The 10,306-nt window shown below is 50.6% G+C and overlaps 1 long non-coding RNA gene across 2 annotated transcripts; it reads left to right on the top strand.

Annotated features, from left to right (window-relative positions):
* The first annotated feature begins 291 nt into the window (after positions 1-291).
* LOC103563657 (uncharacterized) lies at positions 292-5,913 on the top strand. Of its 2 annotated transcripts, XR_011534466.1 has the most exons (4): positions 621-738; positions 2,020-2,076; positions 2,707-3,622; positions 4,617-5,913. It is a non-coding gene; the product is annotated as an uncharacterized lncRNA (long non-coding RNA). The 2 variants fall into 2 exon arrangements; XR_547919.2 differs by lacking the exon at positions 4,617-5,913 and having other exon boundaries at positions 292-738; positions 2,707-4,403.
* The last annotated feature ends 4,393 nt before the right edge of the window (positions 5,914-10,306 follow it).

The following is a 10,306-nucleotide window of genomic DNA, read 5'->3' as shown; positions in this document are numbered from 1 at the left end:
GATAAAAATTCCTACCCAGTTAGACCTCCACCAACCTTTGCACCTGATGTCACAGCCAGTCAGTGCTTTGCAAAAATTCCGTTTGTGTGAAAACCTGCCTCAGATTTGTTTCAAACTTCGAAGTGCTGGGAAACCCACGTTATACCAACAGCATTCTGCTAGAGGTATTTGAGTCAAAAACAGAAACAAACCCAGCAAAAGTCACAGCGTCCACGAAGCACCTGTTATATTCAGGCCCACCCTCAGAGGCGGGGCTGCAGTGGGGTTTAGGGTGGAGAAGGAGTGGCCGGAGATGAGCCCAGAGTGGAGAAGTGAAGGAGACCTGGCATGAGATGTGGTTGTGCTTGCACACAAGGCATCCACAAGACTGGCTGGACTTTTCTGCAAACAGAATGTTCTGCCTGGTGAACTCACAAGTCCCCAGGAAAAACATTGCTTGCAAACAAGAATGTTTTATCAGCTCCTCAAAAGGAGCAAGCCTGGGACCTTGGGAGTTTGAAACATTATGAAGGAACCTGTTATGAACAGATGTGTAGGGGAAAGGTCATTATTGTGGGACGCTTGCGCAGGTTTAGGTCGCTGACTCACTGCTTTGGCAAAAGGCCGGCTTTGTTTAGAAGCTATAATAATAAAGAGCCCGGCTAGCTCAGGGTATAGAAAGAGAAGACTACTGCACAGCAACTGGTGTTCGTGTATTCATTTCGTCGGCAACAAGAAGTAACTCAGCCCAGGCAGCCGGTGAGAGCCAACACCTGTGTGACCCCGGAGAGCCCGGCCGACCTGGACTTGGCCGTCCTCTGAGCTGGCCAGCAGAGGGGGGCTGCTGAGGCTGAGGGTGGAGCCCGGCCAACTTACTTGTGGATTTCAGTTCCTTTTTTGGTGTCCTTGGGTTCTAAAGGGAGGGTGTGGTTCTAACTCAGTAACACTGGTCCTCAGATGGGTGACTGGCATCTACAGAGGTGGTAAAAGCCAGACCTCGTTGGTCAGTGCTCCTGGGGCCTGGGGACGGGGTGGAGGGAACATGGCCTCCCTCTCACTTCATCCTCAAAATAACCCTTTGAAAATAGGATTATTGTCCCCATTTGACAAATGGAGAAACTGAGGCACAGGAAGTTTAGATAACTCGTCCAAGGGAGTAGAGCCTGGATTCAAACCTCGTCTGACTGCTCTTTCTGTGTCCCGATGCCCATGAAGGGGGGAGGGGGAGGTGGAAGAGGGAGGGTTCCCCAGGTTCTGCATGGGTTCCCGGACCCCCTGTGGCACAGCCAGGTGACCCCAGGAAGCAGTCACTGTGGGACCTGTGCTCTTCTCTAGGTGGCTTCAGAGGAAGCAGAGGAGGGGGAGGTAGGACATGGAAGGCCAGGGCCCTGGCCCTTTGTCCAAGTGACCCAGCACCACGGGAATGGGCTGGGGACATCATTATTGTGGTCTGGGTCAGAACTGCCCCCCGGAATGCCACCCTAGAGAAGGCCCGCAGGGTGCTGCTCCTAAGGCCTGACAGGAGAAGAAGATTTCTTTTGAAATAGAAGGAACTGAGCAGTTGTTTCACATGCCCTGTCTCTGTGCCAGGCCCTGTGGGGAAACCGAGGCACTGAGAGGGGAGTACCATGCCCAGGGTCCCATGACGGGAGACCCCGCAGGGAGATGGCAGGGCTTTGCGTCCCCTCTGCTTGGCCCTGTGCTCAGGACTGGGCGGTGATGGAAGGTGATGGCCCCATGCGCCCCGCATCAGAAAGGCGGCCCGGACGCAGGGCGTGAGGGGGCACGTTGCAGAACATCTGCAAGGCTGTGATCTTAAATAAAAACCCAACTGTAGACATGTGGGTGTAACTGCGGGAGTGTGAGCCTCGATCTCTGTGTTTGTAGAAGCAGAGACAAACCCAGAAGGACAAAGCTAGCCTGTTACCAGCTGTCACTAACTCTGTGGGTGGCGATTAGTTGGGGACAGGATAGAGTCCCATTTCACACCTTAGAAATCTTTGGATTATTAAAAATCACACTTTTTTCCTTAAATCCCAGAGTTGGAAAGCCTGGGGTTGGCCTCTACTCTGCCCAGCAAGAGCTGTGTGAGCCTGGGTAAGTCACTTCCCCTCTCTGGGCCTCAGTTTTTTCAGGTGATGAGTAAGGTTAGGTTCCCCTGTCCGGCTGACCCTGCAGGGTGGTGAGCATCCTGAGTGGCGGTGGGAGAAAGCGGCACCCAGCAGGCAGGGGGAGGTGGAGTGAGAGGAAGTGGGGATTGCAACCCAGGCACCCAAAGAGGCCAGACAGGAACTGGGTGGGGTGAACTGGAAACACAAACTGGCCTCTCCGATCCAGCCAAGACGGTCACTGAGGAGGAGTGAGGGCCACGTGTTGCCCAAGTCATGTTTAAAGAGATCTCAGAGTTAGAGACCACGAGAAGTGAAATTTCCTGAAATTTAAATGTTAGCAAATAAATTAAATATTTAAATGATATATATGCAGACACACACACACACACACACACACACACACACACACAGTGGCTGGTCAGATTTAGTGCACAAGCACCCAGCCAGCTCTCTCCTTTGGGGTTGGGGCTGCCAATTTATTGCACCAAAGGCTGCTGCCTTCACCTCCTTTCTTTTCAATGCCCACATAGCGTTCCCTGGGAAGAATGGACCCTAATTTACCTGCTATGCGCAAATGGGTTACTGTTACTGTTTCCTCAATTTTTTTATATGTCAGGGCTGACAACCAGCTCTTGGGACGACGGGCCTCTTGGGAAACTGCCCCACCCAGAACACTCACTGGGCTTGCCTTCCCTGCCTCCAGTGAGGACCAGACCCATACTGACACAGAAATGTCAGCTTTTCTTAATACAAGGAGGGTGTGAGTCAACCGTGGTAAACAGACAACAAAGAAGGTTCCTTTCCTCGCCACTCAGGTCGACACGTACATTCACCTACGTCAGCATTCTGGGGCCAATGGAAACCCACAGTGGCCTTCGCCCCAAGGCCCAGCTGTCTGACGGGCCTGCACCTCTCGCCCTGGAGACCACAAAGGCCGCGTGAGCAGCTTGTCAGGGGCGACCTATTAGTTCTCATGAGGAGCATGAAGCATTTGTTGGCTGTTGGGAAAGGCTTTCGGCGAGTGGGTGTCTCTTCTGATAGGATCCCCCATCATGACCTGCCAGTCCAACATTACGGACAGAGATCGTCTGTCGGGACTTGGCTTAGTCAGAGGAGTCAAGGAAGCCTTCCCTGGAGAAGCGGCATCTGAGCTCACATTTGAAGGTTGACCAAGGGTTGAGGAGCATGGGGAGGAAAGCCGGGGTGGATCATTCAAGGCGGAGGACCCATGTCTGCAAGGCCTGTGCCTCTGCGCGGGGGGAGTCTGGAGAAGACCTGAGGTCCAGAACCTGGAGGAAGGCCAGCATGGGTCAGAAAGGAAACCGACGGACTACAGTGTCAGCCACTCAAGCTTCCCATGCCAGCACTCATGCTGAGGCCTCTGGCAAGGGCTGCAGTGCAAGATTGGGACGTTGGGAGCACTGGACGTTGCCCAGCCTCTGCAGGGACGGTAGGTGGCACTGTCGGCACAGACATCGCTGCTGCTGGAGCCACGAAACTGAGGCTCCGGGGGACCTTGGAGGACAATGCCGGTAAAGCTGCTGCTTTTGACGTCAGCAGTAACTGGAGATGCACGAGCCAGAGCAGGGTGGGGCCGATGGCTGGCACCAGGAAGGAGCCAAGAAGGCAGGGGGGGAGCACACCGGAGACATTGCCCGGGGCTCCCAAAACTATGAGAAGAATCCAGTAGGTCCTGGAATCCAGCAGAGCAGGAGGGGTGGAGCCAGGGAAATGCTGCTCTGAGACTCTGCTTTGTCCATCACGTGGAGGGCCAGAGCAGCAGGGGACATCCAGCCTTACCATCCATGTCGAGAGCACGGGACCCCCACCCCCTAGCAGGACTGGCCTGTTCACTTGTGGAACAGAATGGGCCAGGGTGTTTGGGTCAGGTCCGGAAGTAAAAGGTGCAGAGCGTTCTGGCTCAGCCCCGCACATTGACCTAGAATCACCCTCCAGACAGGGACCCTCTGGGTCCTCCTCGTCCCCCTCTGTCTCCTGCCTCCCTCCCACTGTCCAGCCATCACTCTGGGTGGGAAAGTGGTTCTCAAAAGTGTTGTGTTGGGCCCGGCCCAGTGGCGCAGCAGTTAAGTTCACACGTTCTGCCTTGCTCACCTGGGGTTTGCTGGTTCATATCCCGGGTGTGGACCTACACACCACTTGTCAAGACACACTGTGGCGGGCATCCTACATATAAAGTAGAGGAAGATGGGCACGGATGTTAGCTCAGGCCAGTCTTCCTCAGCAAAAAGAGGAAGATTGACAGTGGATGTTAGCCCAGGGCTAATCTTCCTCAAAAAAAAAAAAAGAAAGAAAGAAAGAAAGAAAGCATTGTGCTAATCAGTAAGGCTGTTGGCTACTTTTTTCTGGTTTCCCCCCATTCCAAACACACGCTAGGATTATTCTTCCTGTCCTCGTTATGGTTGGGAGGAATATGTAATCAGTCCTGACCAGAGCTTTGAATGGAACTGACGTGTCATTTCTAAGCCACAGCATTTGATACTGATATAAGACCTTTTCCTCTACCAGTGATGCTCCCGAAACTGGCTGCTCCCTTCTCCGGGCCCTGGGAGGGAAGACAACAGCAGACAACTGCACCTGACCCATGATGGATGTGTAGTGTGAGCAAGCAGTGAACTCTGTTGCTGTAAACCACTGAGATCTGGGTGCTGTTTGTTACTGCAGTGTAACCTAGACCATCCTGGCTCATCAAGCAAAGCCCCTGGAAATAATGGTACTATTTGCAGAGCACCATGAAAGGTGCATAGCTTTAATTTCTTATATAAACTAGAATTCTTGTTAGCAATAATGAGTATCACTTATGAGCGCTCACTATGACTCAGGCATCATACTAGTTTCTTTGGCAAATGTTTCCCCATCTATTCCAGCACGGCTGCGTGAATTCGTTATCACTGGCCTGTTGAGTATCTTTTGTCTTGTCACAGAGGTCAAGGGACAGAGGCTGAGGGAACCTGAAGGTCAAGACCATAGCTAGTAAGTGGTGGAAATGAGAGTCAAGCGCAGGGTGTCTTGCCCCCAAACCCTCGCTCTTGCCACCACTAAGCTGCTATTATGTATGAAACATGACTAGGCCTATCAAGGAAAAACCCCATGCATTTAAAAAAAAAGGAAATTCTCTCTTAACAGGAAAAACATTAACATCTGCCTTTTTACTCAATTGAAGTGAAAGATGACGTTGACGGGCTGAGCAAAGATGCCCGCTCTCTGTGTCACGGTTGACGAGAGATATTCTGTGTCTTCTCCTCCGATTGAGCTGTCTGCCAGACAAGCAGCAGCAGGCACAAAAGATGGAAGAAAAGTGTAAAGAGGATCATTTTTTCCTTTCCTTGAAATGTTTATGTGCAAGCTGGGAAATTGCCTGCATTATGCGTTTTTCCAATGGAACGGTCTGAGAGCTTTCCGCCCCAGGGATAACTTCAGGGGAGGAAGATCAGAGCACCTCCTTGCTCACGCAGTCTCGCCTGCCTCAGAGGCCCTTCCTCTCACCTCTGACCCGCTAACCCAGAGGGCTCAGCTCCACTGTGGCTGCATTGCAGGCCCTCCCTGTCCCGCCAGGCTGGGCTCCCTCCATCACCCCACGGGGACGTATGGAAGTGAAATGACTTAACCTCCATTTGAATCAGTCTTCCCACCTGTAAAATGGGAATAACGGTGGTGCCCATCTTACACAGTTGTGATGGAAATTAAATGAACTGGTACTTGTCGTGTGCTTAGCCCAAAGCCTGGCTGTGGTAAGAACTCAACTAAAAATTAATAGTATTGTATAATAATTAATAATAAACATTCACTGAACGGAACTGAAAAACCTGGAATAAGAAAATTCAAGTTTGCCAAATGTTCGAATCGGGGGGTGGTGGCCCACTGTAGAAGGAATCAGTCTGTCTTCCTGGAGGCTTCACACAGTTTTTCTCGAAATATCCAGCTTCCCCCAACTCTTCGAAATAGGAATGTTTGAAAACAACCAAGTAGAACTCATTGGTGATGCTGTGTCCTTTCGAACGTAGTCCACAGCCTCTCTCTGGGACAAAGGTGAGTTGATTCACTCGATTGATATTTGTTGAGCTCCTGCTGTACGCATGCCAGGCACCGGTCTAGGTGCCAGGGAAGCAGCTGTGAACAGAACAGACAACGCCCTGTCCGCAGGGCGGGTAAGGAGGTAGAAGAGGAAGCCCTTCTCCACCCCACCCCTGATTAGGAGGCTATAGCATGACACACGGACAAAGAGGGAGGGAAGCCAGGCAGCAGGTGGCGCCAGGAGAATCTGGACATGCCCTCTGCTTTAGCTTTGAAGAAATCGAATTGGTTATCTTCCTAGTTTGAGCAGGTGTGGGTCTGCTTGCAGGCAGGGGATGCACTTGATAAACCAGCTGGTCCTCTCGCCACCCCCACCCCACACACTCCCGCGTCCCCCTGCGCCGCCGCAGTCACAAAGGGGAACCGGGCCTGGCCTCCTAGTGGCTCCTACTGGAAGTGACGTCTTGCAGGAGCCAGCTTTGTTCTTGTCATCCCCCGGGGCCTGTCTGTGCCCGAGCCCAGTGACTGGTGGGGGAGCTGTAGTCTAGCTGCAGAGCCATGATTTCCTCCAAAAGCCGCTAACTGGCCCATGACCTTGGCCTCATTAACTTGGCACTCTCCACCTGAGCCGCCTGGATCGGGGCCAGCCAGGGAAATTAGCTCAGACCCACAGGCCCCTGGGAGAGGTGTCAGGCAAAAATAGACCAGAGACAGCCAGAGAATCCTTGAGCAGGAGGGCCCGTGGAGGTCATAGGCTCCAGCATCGTCCTAGCTCTACAGATGGAGGCCGAGGCCAGGGAGGCAAAGGTGCCCAGCATGGTCATGCTGCAGTCGGCACAGAACTGGGGTGAGAATGAGGGTCACCTGACTCCCAAAGTCACGCTCATCCCTCACCTGTGCGTCCCATCAGGTGTGGTCAGGGAGGGAGGGACAATAGGAATTGCAGATACTGGAACAATTCTTCATAGGTCATTGTTCTGTTAAAAAAAAGAAAGCAAACAAGCATATAAAGAAGTAAAAACTGGCCTGCAACACAGAAAACTGCTGTGAAATTTTTTAATAGATTAAAAAAATGACACATCAGCGGACAGTGTCACCTGGTAGGTGAATGTGGGGACTCTGGAACTCCAAAGCCTGGGTTTGAATTCCAGCTCCACTCCTTACTTGCTGTGTATCTTTAAGTGCATTGCTTTACCTCTCTGTGCCTCGCCTCCTTCACCTGCAAAATAGGGATAACAGTGGAGCCTGCCTTGTCATGGTGGCGTGAGGGGGAGCTCATGCATGAAAAGCACCATGACCCAGGGCCGCCGCAGAACTGCACTGAATCAGGGTTGGTAGGGAATGTCAACTGCACAGAAAGAGTAAGAAGAAAAGCAAAGGTCTACTTGCCCGCCTGGGCCCTTGCTCCAAAGTGAATCTGTGTTAACAGCTCCCTGTGGACCCTTCCAGGAGGGAAGCCGTGCAGCCACCAGCACATATGTGTGTGCACCGTGTGTGCTGAGCAGTATCCTTGCAAACACAGCATTAAAGCATCCTTCTTCACCCAGGTTCTGCATTTTGTCCCATCCAATTAACAACATATCTGGACATCTTTTTTTTATCAGCTCGTTCAGATGCATTCCCTTATTTTAATGGCTACATAGTATTCTTGCGATGGATGGGCCATCACATATTTAACCAGACCCCGAGAGCAGATGGTCACAGCACACGGGAGTGGTCCATGCAGCTGAGATGGATGGAGTTGTAGGAAATCAGGCCACAAAACAGGCTGTGGGAAAACTGACACTGATTATCAGCTATGCAGCTTCACGCAAGTGATACATTTCATTCATGTGTTGAGTACCATCTGTTTGCCTCATTATCTGGAGGCCTTATAATAACTTGCTCGGGCAGATTACTATAAGAATCTCATTTACAGTGAAGCCCAAAGATGAAGTTAGTTCCCCCAGTCAGGCCACTAGTTGGCCTAGGAGTGCGGCCCAGAGCCCACGTTCAGTGCCATGTGCAGTGGGAGGTCCGGGCTTCCTTCTGCAGGAAGTGATGAGCCCCTCCCAATGCTGCCTCCTCTGCTTGTTCCTTCTCCGTCATCAGATCCTGCCCCGTGCTCCCAGCTGTACTGCCCCAGGACCCAGGTGCTCTAACCAGTGTGGATGTGCTCAGACCCAGGGCAAGGTGGGCGGTCTTGTTGAGGCCGAGGCCCTGTGAGTCCAGGCAGTGCAGAGCTGGCGCAGGAGCAGGCAGGAGATGGCTGGGGTCTCTGCTCACTCTCCACTCATTGTCCAGCCTGACTCCTGGCCACCTTTGGAGAGCAGCTCAATCACCAACTATCTTGAGTGTCGATGGGGCCACTACGGGATCACCATGGTTACTGAAACCATTCTCCCTCCTGCATGGGTCTTCCATCCCTCACTAGGCCCTTCTCCCTCCCTGCAGCCTCACCTAAGGACCACCTCTGGCTCAGTCAAACCTACTGCTTTTTTGTGTCGTGGGAAGATGCCTACAGTAGCCTTTGCATCAGGACCACTTCTTACGAGTCATACCTCTCCTCCCATGGCTTCTTGCTGGAGTGCTGTGTCCCAGACTGCTCTGGGTCAGCTCTCAGCATAAGTCTGTCTCCCAACAGGTCTGCAAACAGGGGTGCATACCCAAAGAGAAAAAGGAAAATAGATCCCTACCTCACACCATAACAACATCAATTCTAGATGTAAATGTGGAAGGCAAAAGTTTAAGACCTTTAGAAGAAAAAATATAGAATAATACCTCTGTGACCTAAGGATAGGGAAGGGTCTCTTTTATTTTTTTTTTAAGATTGGCACCTGAGCTAACATCTGTTGCCAATCCTCTTTTTTTTTTAATTTTTTTTCCTTCTTCTTCTTCCCAAAGCCCCCCAGTACAAAGTTGTATATTCTGATTGTAGGTCCTTCTGGCTGTGCTATGTGGGATGCCACCTCAGCACAGCCTGATGAGCAGTGCCACATCCATGCCCAGGATCCAAACCAGCGAAACCCTGGGCTGCCGAAGTGGAGTGCACAAACTTAACCACTTGGCCACGGGGCCATCCCCAAAGGATTTCTTAAGACATAAAAAGCACAAATCATTCAAGAAAAAAGATTGATAAATTTGACTACATAAAAATTCATCAAAAGATGAATTTCACATCATAAAAGGAGGGGAAAAAACAAAAATTTCGTAAACTAGGTGAAGATATTTTCAACACATAAGTAACTTAGGATTAATATCTAGAATATAAAGGCATTTCTCAAGTCATTAAGAAAAAAACAAACATGGAGCCAGCCCAGTGGCATAATAGTTAAGTTTGCATGCTCTGTTTCGGTGGCCCGGGGTATGCAGGATTGGAACCCGGGCACAGACCTACACATCACTCATTGAGCCATGCTGTTGTGGCATCCCACACTCAAAATAGAGGAAGATTGGCAACACATGTTACCTCAGGGCCAATCTTCTTCACAAAAAAAAGAAGAAGAAAAGAAAAAGACAAACAACCTGATAGATGGACAAAAGGCAGGAACAGGCATTCAGAGACAATGGCCAATCAGTGTCATTAGAAAGTGGGAAACATTCATTAAAACCATGACACGACCCTGTTCTGCCCGGCCCTTGTCTCTCACAGCTGCCCTGGCTGCTGTCAGGGACTGAGAGACAGATTTACTGAAAAGGTTTCAGCTCTGAGCTGGCTTGCATTCTAGCTGGTCCACACCCCGTGCCCTTCCTGGAACGCTGAGATGAGCAGCTGCCCAATCCCTCGGCATTTATTCCATCCCTGCTCTTGGCGTCCAGACTCAGGTTTCCTGGCTTCCTAAACCAGCTCTTGTTTTTTTCCCCAAGTTTTCGTTTGGAAAAACTCTCAAGCTTGAAGAAAATCTGAAAGAATAGTACAATAAATCCTTGTACACCTTTGCTCTACAATCACCGTAGGTTAACATTTTGCCACATTTTCTTTGTCATTCCTTATTACTAATTTTATTATTGCCATTAATATTTTTGCTGAACCATTTGAGAGTAAATCATAGGCATTTTGACCTTTTACTGCTAAACGCTTCCATTGTGCCTCCTAGGAAGACGGGCATTCTCTTGGGTAACTCCATTTCTATTATCAAATTCAGGAGATTTTACACTACATAATAATAGTATGGGGTTGCTTGATTTAGTAAATCAAAATATAG

The sequence above is a fragment of the Equus przewalskii genome, chromosome 29 (assembly GCF_037783145.1).
Source record: "Equus przewalskii isolate Varuska chromosome 29, EquPr2, whole genome shotgun sequence".
NCBI lineage: Eukaryota > Metazoa > Chordata > Mammalia > Perissodactyla > Equidae > Equus > Equus przewalskii.
This window is presented reverse-complemented; position numbering and strand designations above follow the sequence as displayed.